Below are 13,164 nucleotides of genomic sequence, written 5' to 3' on the forward strand. Positions count from 1 at the left end.
TCTGAGCATTCAGATGTGACTTTCAGCCCATTCTGCTCTTGCCCACTGCTGCCTGAAGGTGCCTCACAGCCAATGATTACAGCTCTGCTATTCCAACACTTCCCTCCTGTAAATAGTGCCTGACTATTTTCTGTTCTCACAAGGGCCTAATTAGTCCTGTTCACAGAGAGCTACAGCAGCTGGCACATCCCAGCAGACTCCAGAGCATTTTCACAGCTATTCAAATCCATCTGAACCATGCAGCACATTTTTCTACACTAACAATTATGCATCCTGTGAAATTTACATCCACCTATAAGTTTGAAGAACCTTTCTGCAGTCAGTTTAACCACAGGACAGCCCTGAGATGTCCCAAGATCACTGACACACACAAGCAGTTCACAGAAGTCCAAAGAATCCTGCCTGGTCAGACAAAAAGACCCTCTCCCCCACCAACAGAGCAGCAGAGACCTGTAATTCCAGAATACATGAGCAATCATGTTAGATCAGAAAGCAAAACACTATTTAAACATATAATATTTGATTTACATATTTCTGAGCACATTATTTTTGCCAACTCACTTCAAGTTCTTTGCTGTTTCTCAAGTCCAGCAGCAGCAGCAGCACAAGCAGTGTGGCACCTCCTTTCCTGAGAGAGGCTCCTGCTTTTCAGCTCCCCACGTGCCAGGGTGCAGAGCAGCCTCTGCAAACACAAAGTCTGTCACCCTCTCCTCAAAGGGATCTTCAGGTTCATCCTCAAGCTGGGCTAGGATTATATTTTTTATGTCAAACCATTGAGATAAAACTTTCCAGAAAATATATGTAATCACTGGGCAAGTTCAGTTTTATAGTTAGATGACGGTGAAACTCTGCATCTCACACTCCACAACCCAGAAGGCAGGAGGTTGCTCTCTTCAAAGCTCTGTAACAGGAACTGTGTGAAAACAACTCACCTCCTGCTTCTTATGAGCTTACACACTGACCTGCAACATCCTACTTCAAAAGCCAAATAGTAGTAGGAGCATATTCAAATAAACAAATGAAAGTTCCAAATGTTTTCAGAAATCAGTTCCCTAAAGAATCAGAATTAGGATCTTATTTGTTTCCATATTCTTTAGTTTTGAAAACCAGTTTCTTTGTTAAACTTCTCTTGACAAACAGTGCTTTAAAGACAGGCACCATGTGAACCACAACAAGCTGAAATACATCTTGTAAAAAGACAAAGCATTTAAAACAAGTTCTATCAAAAACAACAGTTTAATAGTCCCTTCCCTTAAACACTGTCCCAAACACTTTTCCATAATCACCACCACTATCTTGGGCAACGTCTTTTCAAATCTACCAACACCGTCTGCCAGAAAATTCACCGAGTGACTCAGACAGACACTTTCAAATCATAAATACTCAAAACTGCTATTTCCATTTCAGAACTACTTCTGTTCAAGGATTTGAATTGCTGATGGCATAACAATCCAACGACCTCATGAAGTTTCCTTATCAGGATCTCTCCCATGCACAAACAGCATGTCCCCTGACCAAAGCCAGCCTTGTGCTTTGCACAGTGCCTTGGACAATATGGTTATGCAATCCAAAACCCATCAAACTTGCAACATTTTTAGTGCCTAATACTGAGTATCTTTTGTACATGAATGCTTGACACAGCTCCTTGAACATGCAACTGAAGACATGAGATAACAGCAGAGATCCCAGCATTAAAATCCCTGGCATTACATGCCCTGCCAATTCCCATTAATTTCCCTTCATCACAGACCTACAGAAACGCTTGCCTAGAGCAAGCACAGGCTTTGCAAAGCTCAGCCTTCCAACCCTGTGTCCAGGAGTCAGCCTTCCAGTCTGAATCTCACCCACACTGCCAAAACCCCTGCTCACTAGCCACTTGCCACACTCACAGCAATGTCACCAGCTCGGCAGCACTGACTCAAGTCCATCAGGGCAAAGACTGGGGTGTGGGATGAAGGAAAGCCCCATGGCTCTGGCTCTCTTGTCTCTTTAAGACAATTGAAGCTTCTCTACCCATGGCACTTTAAATCTATATTTGAGAATATACATATAATATATAAGAATCTGCTGGAGAAATTTTCACCATGAAAGGTTTTGCTTGAAGTACGCCAAAAATACACTCCTGTCCTTCACACCACATTATGTTTTCAGATCTGATTTACACTCAGAAAGGATCATTTTGAAAACCTGGGCTAGGTTGGGATGCAGCTTTTAGCTCCTCCATCACTTATTCTGATTCAGTTTTCCACATTAGCAACTACCCTCCATGGCTTTCACAGCAAAGCTGCCAACAACCTTATTCACAACCATATTTAGTTGTCAGCTCAGAAAAGGGAATAATTTCTGTATTGTACCAACTAATCTTACACTTCCAACACATCAATTACTTCCTTTTAAGTTGCCTACTAACACACACTTGTAGGCTTCTTACAGGTTTAAGTGTCACAGAACAGATGAAGTTCACACATTATTAAGAAGTTATCCCTATAATGCAAACACCACGGCAGGAAATCATCTGAACTGCAAGTGGCTGGCAACCCCGTAGGAAAAGAAAAAAAGGAACGCGTAACACAAACTTCCTCTCTGCTATAAACAAGGCTAGGTCACAGCCAAAGATAACAAGGAAAACTGGCCACGTTTCACGATCGTGCTGCACCCATAACTCCAAGACACAACGCCTACTTTTGCTGATCACAAACATGTTTTGCTCTGTTACAGCAGCTACCACAAATCTGAAGTAGTCTCAGTAAGGCTGTGCAGCAAACAAGCACCTCCACACCGAAATACTACAACAAGGACTCTGAGGATTTTCACAACACAGCTCTTCACTGACTTCCAGAACAGACCTGTGAAGCCCGGAGCCGGGATGAAGGCAGAAATTCGATACTCCCTGACACTGACTACAGCAAGGGAGTGAAAACAGGCGTTTAAATTACTCTCTAAGACATCAGCTCAAAGCCAGATTATGCCAAGAAGGCTTTGCCCAGAGGGCCTGGCCAGTTTCATACAATTCGATCCATTTTTTAAAATACACAACACGGTTGTGATCGTCAAGACAACTGAGCTGCCTGAAAAGCTTCAATGCTGCATTGAAGAACACAAAGTTTCTTTAAACAAGAGGTAACATCTAAAAGATTTCTGCTGTGTGACAAGCGCATGATACTTTACATACACAAAGTGACAAACCTCGTATAACAAAAAAATAAAAAAATAAAAAGTTCTAATTTAATATTAATGGTTTTCTGAAAGCAAATGCCCACACATCTACGGAAGCCACAAAATCATCTGACTTGTAAGGCTAAGACAAGCACAAGAAGAAACTAACACTGCTTGAAAACCCCAGCAAAGAAGAACAGCTGTCATCTCTTCTTTGTTTTCCAGCCGATTACCATAAGTTTAAACGTCTTTGTTGTTCATCACAAGCAAACAAGAGATGAACACCTGATTCTCTCAGGAATAAAAAAAAACCCAGCAAAACTTTTTAAAAAGTTTCTTCTGATGCCACTTGAGAATATCCAAACTGTGCTTACCCTAATATCAAGTATTTATATTACATTATCTACTGTCGGTAACTCCAGTGTTTATAGATATAAGCACTTAAAAACACTCTGCTGTCAAAAAGGGCTCTCACACTGTGCAAGCGGAGGAATTATTACTTCTACTGCCTCCCTAAGAAGCTTTCAGGCGCAGCAGCAGATTTCCCTGCCCTCACAAGCAACAAGTGCACGGAAGGCTATAAACAAGACCCACTTACGGTGCTCTTGACCCACTTAGCGCGTTCCACTGGCCCAAAGCCTCCTCTCGCAGCCGGCGATTCCCGGTGCTCCGCCGTGCCCCGAGCGCTCTCGCTGCCTGAGGGCTCCGCTCACCCGCAGGGCCCGGCCCGGCCCAGCCAGCGCCCTCCGCCCGCCTCCCGCCCCGCCAGCAGCGGCACCAGCGCAGGCCGCCCGCCCTCCAGCCCTCCCGCCCGCCGCGGTCCCTCCCGCCGCCCCGAAGAGCGGCCGCACGCCCGGGCGGGCAGCCCCGGCCCCGCGGGCCGCGGCCAGGCCGCGCAGCCCCCGCGGAGCGGAGCGCGGCCGCGGCTGCCCGGCGCTCGCTCACCTGGCAACGGCCGGCGGAGGTGCTGCCGCCGCCGCCGCCCCCGTCCCGCGGCCGCCGCTGCCGCCGCCGCCGCCCGCCCGGCCCGGCCGCCGCCTCCTCCGGCCCTACGGCGTCACCATCGCACGAGGCCGCCGCCGCCAATGCAGGAGGCGCCGCCGCGGCTGCGCGCCCGGGGCCGGAAGGACGCGCGGCGGGCCCGGGCCGGGCCGCGCACGGAGGAGGCGGTGCCGAGGCCGCGCAGCCGCAGTGGGAGCGGAGCGGGGCCCAGGGTCATCCCCCTCACTCCCTCCCTCCCGGGAACAGATTCCTGGAATTTGTGGGTAAAGAGTTCTGGGATATTGGGTGCAGCCTGTGGCCACACACCACCATGTTGTCTAGACCATGTCCACTCTTAACGTAAACACCTCCAGGGACGGTGACTCCCCCGGCTCCCTGGGCAGCTCGATTGTTATTCTGTAAAGAAGCTCTTCCCAATGTCCAACCCAAGCCTTCACCTGGCACTTTAAGACTGTGTGCTCTCCTCCTGTCGCTGTTGCCTGGGGAAGAGCCAGACCCCCAACTGGCTGCACCCTCCTGAGTTTTGCAGATCCATAAGATCTCCCCTGAGCCTCCTTTCATCCAGGCTAAACAGCCCCAGCTCCCTGTGAAATGTGTCCAGACCCTTCACCAGTTTCATTGCTGCCATACGGACTTGTTCCTGCACCAAAAAGTTCTTCCTGAAGTGAAGGGCCCAGAGCTGGACACAGCACTCGAGGTGTGCCCTCAGCAGTGCCCAGTACAGGGGGACAATCACTGCCCTGCTCCTGCTGGCCACGATCTCCTTGATCCAGGCCAGGATGCCACTGGCCTCCTTGGGCACCTGGGCACGCTGCTGGCTCACGTTCACCTGGCTGTTGACCAACACTCCCAGGTCCTTTTCCAGCTGGCTTTCCAACCACTCTGCTGTAGTATTCACATGCCCTCTGAACAGAGAGAAATGGAGAAGAAGGAAAAACAATTCTTATCGCTGCTTGCTGCTCCTGTTGTTTTGAACATGTGGAATGTGTTGGAAGATCATTTACCTGAAGGGATTGCTCGATTGGATTCTGGTGATAGTGTTTTAATTAATTGACCAATTGGATCCACGTGTGTGTGTGTGTGTGTGTTGGGACTGTTGGCTGACAGTCACAGGTTTTCCAGTAGTTAGTTAGAAGTAAGTATGATGTAGTGTAGTATGTATCTCTTTAGTATAGTACAATAAAGTAATTATTTAGCCTTCTGATATCATGGAGTTCTGCATATCATTCTTCCCAGACACTGGGGTCACCTGATAATCCGATACTGTGTCCCCAGCCTGTATCGCTACATGGGACTGTTGTGGCCAAAGAACGGAAGGGATTGGCAAAGAAGGGAGTTTCCAGCCCCAGCGATGGCCTCCAGGCTGGAGGGGAGTTCCCCTTTTGGCTGCTTCCTGTGTGCCCTGAGCAGGCAGTGCCACCCTCTCCTCTCAGAATCGGCGTCAGGGGAAAACCCAGCACTTCCATGACCACCAAGCCACCTGTGGGAACAGCCCAGAGCTGCCCACGAACAGCAGAGAAGGTGCCCAACAGAACACGTACCAGAAAGGACAAAAAGAATCATGATCAGCAGTTGTAAATCCTCAAATAACAATAACAAACCCCCTATTATAACACAACAATCATATCATCTCATGGCCTCCATCCATCAGTCTTCTCCTGCAGGACCTGCATCTGTTACTACAATCTCTTGTTTCTTAGCTCTGTGTAAATGCCAGTTGAGATCTATTTTATTTTTTTTTTAACTAGAAGAGCACTTTGGGAGGGGACCTGAATGGAGGTCTCAATGTGTCTGGATGAGGGTGCCAAGAGGATGGAGCCAGGCTCTTTTCAGTGATGCCAGGCAATAGGACAAGAAGCAGACACTGATGCACAGGAAATTCCACCTAGATATGAGGAAGGACTTCTTTACTGTACAAGTGGCCATGCACTGGAACAGAATGTCCAGAGAGGGTGTGAAACCTCCCTTTAAGGACATATTCCAGAACCATCTGGACACAGTCCCACATGCTCTGGGATGGCCCTGCTCGAGCAGGGAGGGGGGGACCAGATGACCACTGTGGTCCCTTCCAGCCTGATCCAGTGTGTGATTCTGTGGTGTGGACATCCCTGTGTCCAGAGCAGCTGGAAGAGGGGGAAGAGACCTCACTGGATAGGCTGACCTGCCTGTCCAGGGCCCAAACACCTGTGTCTGGTCTGACACAGGAGGGGGAGCACCAAAGAGAACAAGAACTTGCCCTGTTAAGGAATGAGAAGTGTTGGCTGAGCAGTGAGCAAACCTCTGTCATGTGGAGATTGCACCTCCCAAAACAGTGTCCTTGGGGAAAATGGTGGAAACTCTACACCTGCAAGTTCTACAGTGAGACCAGTCAAAACACTACTCTGTTAGAGGACAATATTAGCAATTGCCAGGGAGAATAACTGGATGATTTGGAGAGCCTGTCTGTCATTTGTGTGGCTCTATGTATTGTAGTGCTTTGCTGAGCACCAATACACTCGTCCCCAAACCCAGAAATTTTAGCTCAAACCAGTGAGTGTGAACGAGATACTTAAAGGAAGCAAAATTATCCCTATAAATTAATATTTGAGTTGTTTTGATCCCTAATACACATAAACAACAAATACATCCAGCCCATTCCTTAAAACTCTGTTTATAAAACTGTGATTCCCTATTGCCTCCTTTAAAATATGCCCCATCTCGCACATTCATCAAAGTTTTTGTTATTGAGAAAGGAGCAAGGTAACTACTGAACACTACATTTTCACTCTTACCCGTACTTAGGGTTTCTCTCATCAATCAAGATGTATTTTGGCAGCTGTTGGGCAGCAGCACGGGAGCAGCAGCTGCAGTGGCTGCTCCAGCTCCACCCCGTGCCTGTCGGATGAAGTATTTCCTGCCCTGTCTTTCAGGATTTCTTCTGTAAAATGGCGCTAATGATTTGAAAATATTTTGAGCTTCACTGACGAAAAATATACGTAAAAACTGCATGTCATTTTCATCTGTCATTTCCTGTCACCATAACTTAACGTGTATGCAGCCAATTAAGAGGGAAAATGAGATAGAAATACTGATTCAATAAATATGAAATAAAAGGAATTTGGGTAGTTTATTCTGGTTCAAGAGGCTGGAAATCAAAAAGCAAAGCTGTGCCCTGCAATACAGTAAAACACATTTTCAAAACCAGAGTTATGTACTGCCTGGGCGTTTGCAGATGATTCCTAGAAAATGTAGCAGTAATAAAATGTTCATTGCCTTAATTCCTTCAGAATGTGTCTGTCCTATATACACAGCCCTGTGATTTGTGGAAGTTGGCAGGTCATTACTGGTTAACTCTGTTGTTCCCGAGCAAGAGAAAACAAATCTGCCTGCAGCAGATGAAACTGAGCCTGGCCAGGATCATCACAGTGAACTGCAGAGAGCTGCTGCTCTAAAAAACTGGTCTAGCTGTTTGCTCAGGCCAAGTACATGCTAAATCCTTGTGCAGCTCCTTGAGGCTGTGGACAAGACAGGGTTACACTTAGCTCCAACACTGGGTCTACCCCACATATTTTCATTTTTTTCCCCTGAAAGGCAGTGTTGTCCTGGTATGGTAATGCCCCATCCAGCATCATCTGGATGTTTTGGGAGTCTTGTGAAGGGCTGACACAGCGATATGGCACTCTAGGAACAGCCACAAGACAAATGATGATTCAGAATAAAACTGCCTTAGGGTAAGCAAGAGCCTGGACCTTTTTTTTTTTTTTTTTTTTTTTTTTTTTTTTTTTTTTTTTTTTTTCCTTCAGGATTGTGTTACTGCTGCAAGCCTTTAAACTGCTTCATCTCTGTTGGCAAACATACCTGAGCAGCTCCCTGTCCCCAGGACAGCTGCCACCATGTGGGAAAAGGGGAAAAAGGATGAGAAAATGGCCCGGGGGAGGCACTGCAACCTCCGAGCAAAGCAGCGTCTGCTCACTCTATTTATATTTCTTCCCTTATCAGAGTCTTCCTCTCCTCCCAAATCAGCAAGGGCCCCACCCTCTCCACCCACTCAGTCAGGCAGCTGAAGTCTGGTGCACCCACCACATTCCAAACAGCTGGAAGTGCTGCCAGTCCTGACAGCTTGCATTGGGGTGGGTGACACGGAGAGGGAACTGTGACATTAGGGCAGGTGTCCAACTCGAGTGTCACAGGGCAGTATTCAGTACTTCTTTTTATGGCTGCTGCATTTTATCTCTGCTCGCAGGGAGAATTCCTGACCCTGTTTGCTCCCCCTTTCTTTCTATCTTCAAGGAAATGCTATTGTGTAGGTCATCCCTTTTTGAATTCTAATTTAAAAAAAAAATTTAAAAATCAACTGTCATTTAAACAGAGCTAAGAAACAAGAGATTTTAGTAACAACAGCTCCATGTCCTGCAAGAGAAGACTGATGGATGGAACTGTGATTATTGTATCATACTGTGGGGTTTATTATTGTTATTTGGGGATTCACAGCTGCTGATCATGATTCCTTCTGCCCTTTCTGGTACAAGTTCTGTTGGGCACAGAAATTTAACCTTTGCTTATCTTTGAGCTGGTTATATTTAGATTTCAGTGCTGGTATGGAGGAGGTGGCCCAGTCCCAAAGCCTGGAGCTGGGAGAGGGTACCCACTGACAGCCTCTGCATCCACAAGCCTTTGCACACGGGGTGTTGGTCCCAGGGAGTTAGAATGTGGCCAGGATATATCTGCACCAAGGAGATGGATGAATCTCTGTGTCCCAAAAATTAGACACAGCCACAGTCTGCCTGTGAGAAGAAGGGGATCTGAGATTATGTTCACATCTGCTGTGTGTCTGTCCTACGACAGTTCCTTCACAGCCTGCCCTTCTGTGAATTTCCCTTCACAGAGTATCTGCTAGAAACTATTTAACCTGAAATGGAGTTAAACAAAAGCTAAATGAAAGTTAATGACCATATAAGCAGCTGATTCTGGAATAGCCTTGTGACAGACACTTGAGAAATGCCCTGTAGTTACTGGAAGGTATTTCCCAAGGTCTCCTTGGGATGTTCTGTGGCTGTGTCAGCAGATGAAAATACTGTCTGTATTTCTGTAGCCACAGGTGATGAGGAATTGCTCCTGCAGTGTAATTTAAACCTACTAGGGTTCTCCCTGGATGGGGTCAAGTGTGCAGAGAGACTCTTGCATGTTTGATTTCATATGACTGAACAAGATCTGCTCAATTTGTGCTTTCTCAGGGTCCATAGGGAACAAACTTTGGTCCATATAGAAAGTACAAGTTACACCAGTGCTGCATGTCTGGATTCAACGTGGCAGTTTCCTGAATTGCAAAAGGCCACTCTGCTACACTGAGCCCTGAGCAGGCACAGACTGTTTGGGGACAAAGAATGGGAGCCTCCAAATGGTTCAAGTGGCCTGAAGTTCAGCAGTGTTAAAAGGTTCATTTAAACTTTCTCACAAACCTCTCAGAACCTTCTTTGTAGCATGATTAATAACAACTGAACGTTTCTGTTCTGGGATCAGCTATTGCTTAGCTTACCTTGCAGCAGAGCACACTGAGGCCTCATTCATTCCCACTCTAACTCGGGCAGTAGTTGCCAGCTGGAAAATGATGACAGATTTGCATCCTGTTCTGCTCTGTTTAGGAGCCCATGCTCACTGCCTGGCACTAACAGTATATTTGCACAGTGCCTTTAAGCCCAAAATGTTGTAATTTTACATGACTTAAGGGTGGCCATTTCTATCAGCCTTGAAGTGCAGCAGCTTCAGGGCTGGAATGTGGCAGCCAGTTACCAGACCACAGCACATAACAGAGTACTGTGTGAGTATCTTATCCACATGAAACTGCAAACAGAATTTGAGCAGGCAGAAACCAGGCTGACCTCCCTAAGCCTTACTTTAGCTACAAGATCTTCAATACCCATAAATAAACAAGCCCTGAGCTGACCTCTCTTTAGTAGCATTGTGCCAGGGCAATGTTTTGCTGCTGCAGACCCTCTGAGGCTCCTGCTGAGCCCCCCAGCAACCCCCTCCAACCCTGCAAGGTGCTGCTGTGCCAAATTGAGTGTCCCCACACAATGAGGATACAGCTGCCTGCCAGAGTTAATGAGCAGGGAACCTCAGCCTTCAATTAAACTTATTTTCAGCCATGTTTCTCAAAGATCTTTACAGAAAAAAAGGAGGTATCCTGCTCCTTGTTTTATACAGAAGGAGGCTGGAGGCTAAAATGCAAAGAAATTAACTATGTGAAAATTACAAAGCAGATTATCAGCAGAGCTCAGAATTCAGCTCAGCTCCCAGCCCCACCACACCCCTTTCTATCATTTTGTGCATCAAATAAGGCACAACTTAAAATCCACCACTTTTTATCTTCCATGGGAAATAAGAAGTTCTGCTGCAGCTTTCTCTTTGACTTCCTTTGGATTGCATCAAACCAGTCTGGCTGTGCTCTTATTTTATACTTACCACCACCCTATGGAAGTTCTTTCATGTGTGAGTGCCATTGAAATCAAGTTTAAAACTAGAGTTCAGTGGGATCAAATTTTTGGATACAAAATTCCCAGAAAATCTAAAACACTGAAACCTGGAAAAAAAAAAAAAAAAGAGAGAGGAAAGAAATCTAATGGTCACTTCTATCACTATATGGTCCCAGTCCAATAGGAACTGCTGGCTCCAACCAGCGTGCCAGAGGTCTGGAATGCTGGGACAAAAGGCCAAAAAACATATTTTTTTCCATCCAGACAACATTTTAGGTGGAAAAAGAAGGACATATCCAGGGACACCCAGATGAATAGCAGCCCTAACAATGCCAACTTTTCCGCTCCCAGAGTTGTTTACACTCACAAAATTAATTGTGGTGCCAAACCACAAGGAGAGTTGTGACTCCCTAAAATGTGTGGTCTTTATCAGAAAGGCCAGATGAAGTAATTTTGAGCTATTAGACACATTAACAATGCCTGAGGGTGTCATACACAAAGAGCTGACACCTTGAAGCACTGATGCAAGAAGGATGGACAAGAACACGAGGTGAGGGTGGTGGGAGGAAAGGTCTTTTTCAGATGTATCCAAGGTAGAGCAAATTTTATTACTGGGCTAGAAACAGAGTATCCCAGGAGTGAATAGCTCACACATTTGATCCCATCTTGGGCTCAGTCCAACTCCCACTGAAGTTTAATGGAAGTTGGATCAGGCCACTGCATTCACATTTTTTCCATGCATGGAAAACTATTTCCGTTACTTTGAATTACAATACCACTGGCTTTGGATTTTATATAATAAAGTAAATCTAGACCGCTGTTTATATTCCAAAAAACTGCATTCTGGGATGCCAGCAAATATATTGCCTGCTGGATTTAAAAAAATAATAAAATAAAAACTGGACACATTGGTTTAAAAAAACAACAGCTCCTAATTATTAAGCATAATTTCTCTTCCTTGTGCTTTTCTGGAGTCCTCAAATATTTGAAATATGAAAGGTACATATAAATTGTTCTCTGGTGGTTGAAACAGTGGAATCTGTAAAACTGCAATGTTTTATAAGAAACAGAGGTTTAATATAAAAACAATAATCTTCATGACTGGCTCATTGCTTACTGACATATTTTAAGCATTTTAAAATTTACAGGGAAAAAAAAACCCAACACCCTTGTGGTGTCAGTAACAAAGCGGATGCATATTAGCAAACCCTTATATTTTGGGAATTGGCTTCTCTTGATTGTTCTGACTGCAAATGAACTCTGCAGATGCTGAGAGGTACAGGAAATGTCTTGTGCTAGAAACAGCATTTGCTCCCTGCTTTATGAATTGGATTGTACTTAAATCCCAATGTGGTAAGACTGATTAGCAGACTTTGGTAATGCCTTCTGCCCTGGTAGAGCTTTATTACCAAGGAAATAAAACAGAGAAGACTTCCACAGTGAACACACACCCACACCCTGGGAGCAAATATTCCTGTGGTTAGCTGATGCCAGGGAAGAGCACAGCCCCTGCCCTCTGAAACAGAGCAGCAAAATAAAAGAACCTCACCAAAAGAATAAAACAAAACAGGCATATACACAAGTAACAGAGGGAAAGAAATGTCATTGAGGGACATTTTATTTTAAAGAGAAACTATACAGCTGGGCTGGTGGTGAGGAGGATGTAACAGAGCTGAACAAGGTGACCACCTGCAGCCACTTCAGAGAGAAGTGGCAGCAGGATGAGGAGTGCAGCTATGAGCATGTGTGTGTGTGCAGCACGTCTTTCCACTGACAAATATACTCTGCAAACACCCCTGGCACCAGCAGCTTTTCCTCTCTATTGGAAAATGAAGTTTCAGCATGGGATTTAAAGGAAAAAGAAAAAATCCCTCACACACACACAGCCACGTGGTTTGAGCTGGGCAGATTTCCCTCGGCCCAGGTGGTGCAGAAGAGCCAGGTGCTGGCTTCATGGGCACTGCCAGGCTGTGCACTGGTCAGCCACAGGTTGAACCTTCCTTCCTCACAACAGCAGCCTGTGAACTTTCCTCTACCCCACTGTGGTCTGGGGAGCATCCAGGAATGGTTTACAAGACTCTGGATTTTAAGCCATACTCACGTAGCCTTAGCTAACCTTCCCTCTAAATGTGACAAAGCCCTTTAGAGGCACCAAGAATTGGTTCCAAAATTTCCCAGCGCAGGATTTGAAATCTGAACAACTAGGACTCACCCATGACTGGCTGTAACTTCCAATGTGCAGTAACTGTTCCAAAATGCTGAGATTTACTGATCAGAGAGAAGAAAGGAGTGAGTTCTCTCACTGGCTTTCTTTCTGCAATGAAAGAGCACATGCTGGTATGCTTTGACTGAAGCATCCGAGCGGAGATGCACCCAAAGACAGATTCCCTGACAGAACTGAAGGAACATCAAATTAGCTGGCCTGATGTGGGGGGGGGGGTAGACTTCAAAACCAAAATGTCTCTTAAATAAGCTTCTTTAATTATTATAATCTGTTTATTTATACAAATATAAAATATATTTATATAGATTTATATAATATAGATTTGTCGCT

At 45.7% G+C, this 13,164-nt stretch overlaps 1 protein-coding gene across 3 annotated transcripts in view; it reads right to left on the reverse strand.

Annotated features, from left to right (window-relative positions):
* The window catches only part of ADIPOR2 (adiponectin receptor 2), a 43,955-nt gene extending 39,784 nt beyond the window's left edge, over positions 1 to 4,171 (reverse strand). The window contains exon 1 of one of the 3 annotated variants that reach the window (XM_054282092.1): positions 4,102 to 4,171. The gene's annotated coding sequence lies outside the window, so the exon portion shown is untranslated. Of the gene's footprint in view, positions 1 to 561; positions 607 to 3,754; positions 3,776 to 4,101 lie in introns of those variants that run through there. The other 2 variants (XM_054282094.1, XM_054282093.1) reach the window with 2 other exon arrangements.
* Between the last annotated feature and the right edge of the window lie 8,993 nt (positions 4,172 to 13,164).

This window comes from Melozone crissalis, unplaced genomic scaffold, assembly GCF_028551555.1.
Source record: "Melozone crissalis strain CALT ecotype California unplaced genomic scaffold, PUWL_Pcris_2 ptg000033l_1, whole genome shotgun sequence".
In the NCBI taxonomy this organism is placed as follows: Eukaryota; Metazoa; Chordata; class Aves; order Passeriformes; family Passerellidae; genus Melozone; species Melozone crissalis.